Source organism: Poecile atricapillus, assembly GCF_030490865.1.
Source record: "Poecile atricapillus isolate bPoeAtr1 chromosome 36 unlocalized genomic scaffold, bPoeAtr1.hap1 SUPER_36_unloc_1, whole genome shotgun sequence".
NCBI lineage: Eukaryota > Metazoa > Chordata > Aves > Passeriformes > Paridae > Poecile > Poecile atricapillus.
In genome coordinates, this window is record NW_026708990.1 from 223789 (window position 1) to 229650 (window position 5862).

Genomic DNA, 5862 nt, shown 5'->3' on the forward strand with positions numbered 1-5862 from the left:
CCGCGGCTTTACAACCACGGGGGGAGAGAGCGGGGGGGAACTGGGAGGGACTGGGAGGGACTGGGGGGGAACTGGGGGGAAACTGGGAATGGACTGGGAGGGACTGGGGGGGACTGGGGGGGAACGGGGGTGGAACTGGGAGGGACTGGGAGGGAGTGGGAGGGAGTGGGGGGGAACTGGGGGGGGACTGGGAATGGACTGGGAGGGACTGGGAGGGAACTGGGAGGGAACTGGGAGGGACTGGGAGGGGACTGGGAGGGAACTGGGGGGGAACTGGGAGGGACTGGGAGGGACTGGGAGGGAACTGGGGGGGACTGGGGGGGACTGGGATGGACTGGGAGGGACTGGGGGGGAACTGGGAGGGACTGGGGGGGGACTGGGAGGGACTGGGGGGGGACTGGGAGGGACTGGGAGGGACTGGGAGGGACTGGGAGGGACTGGGAGGGCACTGGGGGGGAACTGGGAGGGACTGGGAGGGACTGGGAGGGACTGGGAGGGAGTGGGGGGGAACTGGGGGGGGTTTGGGGGGAATTTGGGGACACTGGAGGGGAACTGGGAGGGGACTGGGAATGAACTGGGGACACTGGGAGTGACTGGGGGAGGGTTGGGAATGGACTGGGAGGGACTGGGGGGGAACTGGGAGGGACTGGGGGGGAACTGGGGGGGAACTGGGAGGGACTGGGAATGGACTGGGAGGGACTGGGGGGGTTTGGGGGGGATTTGGGAGGGACTGGGAGGGACTGGGGGGACTGGAGGAGAACTGGAAGGTGATTGGGAATGAACTGGGAGGAACTGGGGGCGACTGATGGGGACTGGGAGGGAACTGGAAGGGACTGGGAATGGACTGGGAGGGACTGGGAGGTGATTGGGAATGAACTGGGAGGGAACTGGGAATGAACTGGGGGCACTGGAGGGGAACTGGGAAGGGACTGGGAATTAACTGGGAGAGGATTGGTGGGGGACTGGGATGGACTGGGAGGGACTGGGATGAACTGGGATGAACTGGGAGAGGATTGGTGGGGGACTGGGAGGGGACTGGGAGGGAACTGGGGGCACTGGGAGTGACTGGGGGGGACTGGGAATGGACTGGGAACTGGCCTTGCTGAGGTTAATTAATAATTAATTAATCAAACCCAGAGCTGGGCCTTGCTGAGGTTAATTAATAATTGATCAATTAAACCCAGAGCTGGGCCTTGCTGAGGTTAATTAATAATTAATTAATCAAACCCAGAGCTGGGCCTTGCTGAGGTTAATTAATAATCGATTAATTAAACCCAGAGCAGGGCTTTGCTGAGGTTAATTAATAATTAGTTCATTAAACCCAGAGCTGGGCTTTGCTGAGGTTAATTAATAATCGATTAATTAAACCCAGAGCTGGGCCTTGCTGAGGTTAATTAATAACTGATTAATTAAACCCAGAGCTGGGCTTTGCTGAGGTTAATTAATAATTGATTAATTAAACCCAGAGCTGGGCCTTGCTGAGGTTAATTAATAATTAATTAAACCCAGAGCTGGGCTTTGCTGAGGTTAATTAATAATTGATTAATTAAACCCCGAGCTGGGCCTTGCTGAGGTTAATTAATAAATCAATTAAACCCAGAGCTGGGCCTTGCTGAGGTTAATTAATAATTGACTAATTAAACCCCGAGGCAGACAGCAGAGGCTCGTTAAGGCCGGGAGTTAATTATTAGCCAGGCAATTAACGAGCAAAGCCAATTAATGTTTGCTCAGCTGGGAAAGGGAAAAACGATCAAAGGAACTCCCCTAATTAAATTTTTAATTAAAAACTCGTTAATTAGAGACGGGAAACGATCAAAGGAACCCCGGAGAGCTCGGGCAATTAAAAACTCGTTAATTAAAGACGGGAAATTGGAGCCTCCCCTCCCCCACCCGTGAAGAGACCACCCCCCCATTCCCAACGCTTAATTACCCTGTTAATTGAGCTTTGTTAATTGGTCTGTTAATTGCTCTTTGTTAATTAATTACCCTGTTAATTGTGCTTCATTAATTGCTCTTTGTTAATTAATTACCCAGTTAATTGAGCTTTGTTAATTGGTCTGTTAATTGCTCTTTGTTAATTAATCGCCCTGTTAATTGCGCTTTGTTAATTGGTCTTTGGTCTTTGTTAATTGCCTTTTGTTAATTGTTCTTTGCTAATTGCTCTTTGTTAGTTAATTGCCCTGTTAATTGCGCTTCGTTCATTGGTCTTTGTTAATTGGTCTGTTAATTGCCCTTTGTTAATTGGTCCTTGTTAATTGCTCTGCTAATTGCCCTTTGTTAACTGCTCTTTGTTAATTAATTGCCCTGTTAATTGCGCTTTCTTAATTGCTCTTTGTTAATTGGTCCTTCTTAATTGCCCTGTTAATTGCCTTTTGTTAATTTTTCTTTGCTAATTGCTCTGTTAGTTAATTGCCCCGTTAATTGCGCTTTGTTAATTGCTCTTTGTTAATTGGTCCTTGTTAATTGCCCTGTTAATTGCCTTTTGTTAATTGTTCTTTGCTAATTGCTCTTTGTTAGTTAATTGCCCTGTTAATTGCACTTTGTTAATTAATTGCCCTGTTAATTGCGCTTTCTTAATTGCTCTTTGTTAATTGGTCCTTGTTAATTGCCCTTTGTTAACTGCTCTGTTAATTGCTCTTTGTTAATTAATTGCCCTGTTAATTGCGCTTTGTTAATTGGTCTTTGGTCTTTGTTAATTGCATTTTGTTAATTGTTCTTTGTTAATTGCTCTTTGTTAGTTAATTGCACTGTTAATTGCGCTTCGTTAATTGGTCTTTGTTAATTGCTGTTAATTGGTCTTTGTTAATTGCCCTTTGTTAACTGCTCTTTGTTAATTAATTGTCCTTTGTTAATTGCTCTCTTAATTGCTCTTTGGCAATTGGTCTTTGTTAATTGCTCTTTGTTAATTGCTCTGTTAACTGCTCTTTGTTAACTGCTCTCTGTTAATTGGTCTCTGTTAATTGGTCTCTGTTAATTAATTGCCCTGTAAATTGCGCTTTAATTGGTCTTTGTTAATTGCCCTTTGTTAACTGCTCTGTTAATTGCCCTTTGTTAATTGCTCTTTGTTAATTGCCCTCTGTTAATTGCCCTCTGTTAATTGCTCTCTGTTAATTAATTGCCGTTTGTTAATTAGCCTAAGGAGCAGGGAGTGGGCGTGACCGGGTGATGAGTGCCGGTGAACTGGGAGCACTGGGACGGACTGGGATGGACTGGGGGGCACTGGGATGGACTGGGATAAACTGGGAAGGGACTGGGGAGGCTGTACTGGTCTGTACTGGGAGCACTGGGATGGACTGGGATGGACTGGGGGCACTGGGAGGCCACTGGGCGGTACTGGTCTGTACTGGGAGCACTGGGAAGGGATTGGGGGGCACTGGGATAAACTGGGATGTACTGGGATATACTGGGAAGGGACTGGAGCTGTACTGGGAGCACTGGGATGGACTGGGATGAACTGGGATGGACTGGGATGTACTGGGGGCACTGGGTTGTACTGGTCTGTACTGGGAGCACTGGGAAGGGATTGGGGGGCACTGGGATAAACTGGTCTGTACTGGGATATACTGGGAAGGGACTGGAGCTGTACTGGGAGCACTGGGACGGACTGGGATGGACTGGGGGGAACTGGGATGGACTGGGATGGACTGGGATGGACTGGGAGGGACTGGGATAAACTGGGATGGACTGGGATGGACTGGGATAAACTGGGGGCACTGGGAGGCCACTGGGCGGTACTGGTCTGTACTGGGAGCACTGGGAAGGGATTGGGGGGCACTGGGATAAACTGGGATGTACTGGGATATACTGGGAAGGGACTGGAGCTGTACTGGGAGCACTGGGATGGACTGGGATGAACTGGGATGGACTGGGATGTACTGGGGGCACTGGGTTGTACTGGTCTGTACTGGGAGCACTGGGAAGGGATTGGGGGGCACTGGGATAAACTGGTCTGTACTGGGATATACTGGGAAGGGACTGGAGCTGTACTGGGAGCACTGGGACGGACTGGGATGAACTGGGGGCACTGGGAGGGCACTGGGTTGTACTGGTCTGTACTGGGGGCACTGGGATGGACTGGGATGGACTGGGGGGGCACTGGGAAGGGATTGAGGGGGACTGGGATAAACTGGGATGGACTGGGATCTACTGGGGGGGGCACTGGGCTGTACTGGGAAGGGACTGGGGGGGCACTGGGATGGACTGGTCTGTACTGGGAGCACTGGGGGGGCTGTACTGGTCTGTACCGGTCTATACTGGTCTGTACTGGTCCGTACTGGTCTATACTGGTCCATACTGGTCTGTACTGGTCTGTACTGGTCCATACTGGTCTGTACTGGTCAGTACTGGTCAGTACTGGGAGCACTGGGAAGGGACTGGGTCTGTACTGGGAGTGACTGGGGCTGTACTGGGAGCACTGGGGGGGCTGTACTGGTCTGTACTGGTCCGTACTGGTCTGTACTGGTCAGTACTGGTCTGTACTGGGAGCACTGGGAAGGGACTGGGTCTGTACTGGGAGTGACTGGGGCTGTACTGGGAGCACTGGGGGGGCTGTACTGGTCTGTACTGGTCTGTACTGGTCCATACTGGTCTATACTGGTCTGTACTGGGAGCACTGGGAAGGGACTGGGTCTGTACTGGGAGTGACTGGGGCTGCACTGGGAGCACTGTACTGGTCCATACTGGTCCATACTGGTCTGTACTGGTCTGTACTGGTCCATACTGGTCAGTACTATCTGTACTGGTCTGTACTGGTCCGTACTGGTCCATACTGGTCTGTACTGGGAGCGTGACCCCGCGCGGGGGGAAGGACCCAGGGGACACCGGGTGGGGGGAGGGGAGGGGGGGGTGTCCCTGCCCCCCCAGTGACGTCACCGCCCCTCCCCCCCTCCCATTGGCTGCTCCTCCCCCCGCCCCGCGACCCCTCCCCCCAACCACGTGACACGGAACTGGGAGGGACTGGGAGGGACTGGGAGGAACTGGGAGGAACTGGGAGGAACTGGGAGGAGTTTATTGAGTTCCACACAGCCCCGGGGACACCGCGGGGACACTTTGGGGACACTTTGGGGACAGCCAGGTCCCCGCTGTCCCCACAGAGGGACCCAGGGACACTTTGGGGACACTTTGGGGACACTTTGGGGACAGCCAGGCCCCCCCTGTCCTCCCCAGAGGGACCCAGGGACAATTTGGGGACACTTTGGGGACACTTTGGGGACAGCCAGGCCCCCCCTGTCCCCACAGAGGGACCCAGGGACACTTTGGGGACATTTTGGGGACACTTTGGGGACACTTTGGGGACAGCCAGGTCACCCCTGTCCTCCCCAGAGGGACCCAGGGACAATTTGGGGACACTTTGGGGACCCCCAGCCCCTTGTCCCCAGCCTGGGGGTCACTGGCCAGACTGGGGGACACTTTGGGGACCCTCAGGTCACCTCCCGTCCCCACAGAGGGACCCAGGGACACTTTGGGGACACTTTGGGGACCCTCAGGTCACCCCTGTCCCCACAGAGGGACCCAGGGACACTTTGGGGACACTTTGGGGACACTTTGGGGACCCTCAGGTCACCCCTGTCCCCACAGAGGGGTCTGGGGACACCTTGGGGACACTTTGGGGACCCCCAGCCCCTTGTCCCCAGCCTGGGGGACGCTGCCTGCCCTTGGGGACACTCTGGGAACCTTGGGGCCACCTTGGGGACACCCCGGTGCCACCTTAGGGACCCCGGGGCCACCTTGGGGACACTCTGGGAACCTTTGGGGACCCTGGGGCCGCTTTGGGGCCACTCCGGTGCCACCCTGGGGACCCTGAGGCCACCTTGGGGACACCTTGGGGACCCCAGGACCACCTGGGGACCACCCTGGTGCCAC

General features: G+C 53.8%; 1 long non-coding RNA gene across 2 annotated transcripts; it reads left to right on the forward strand.

Annotated features, from left to right (window-relative positions):
• Nucleotides 1-5125: 5125 nt before the first annotated feature.
• On the forward strand, nucleotides 5126-5692 carry LOC131574062 (uncharacterized). Of its 2 annotated transcripts, none has more exons than XR_009276366.1 (3): nucleotides 5126-5424; nucleotides 5487-5558; nucleotides 5620-5692. It is a non-coding gene; the product is annotated as an uncharacterized LOC131574062 (long non-coding RNA). The 2 variants fall into 2 exon arrangements; XR_009276367.1 differs by having other exon boundaries at nucleotides 5126-5302.
• Nucleotides 5693-5862: the final 170 nt, after the last annotated feature.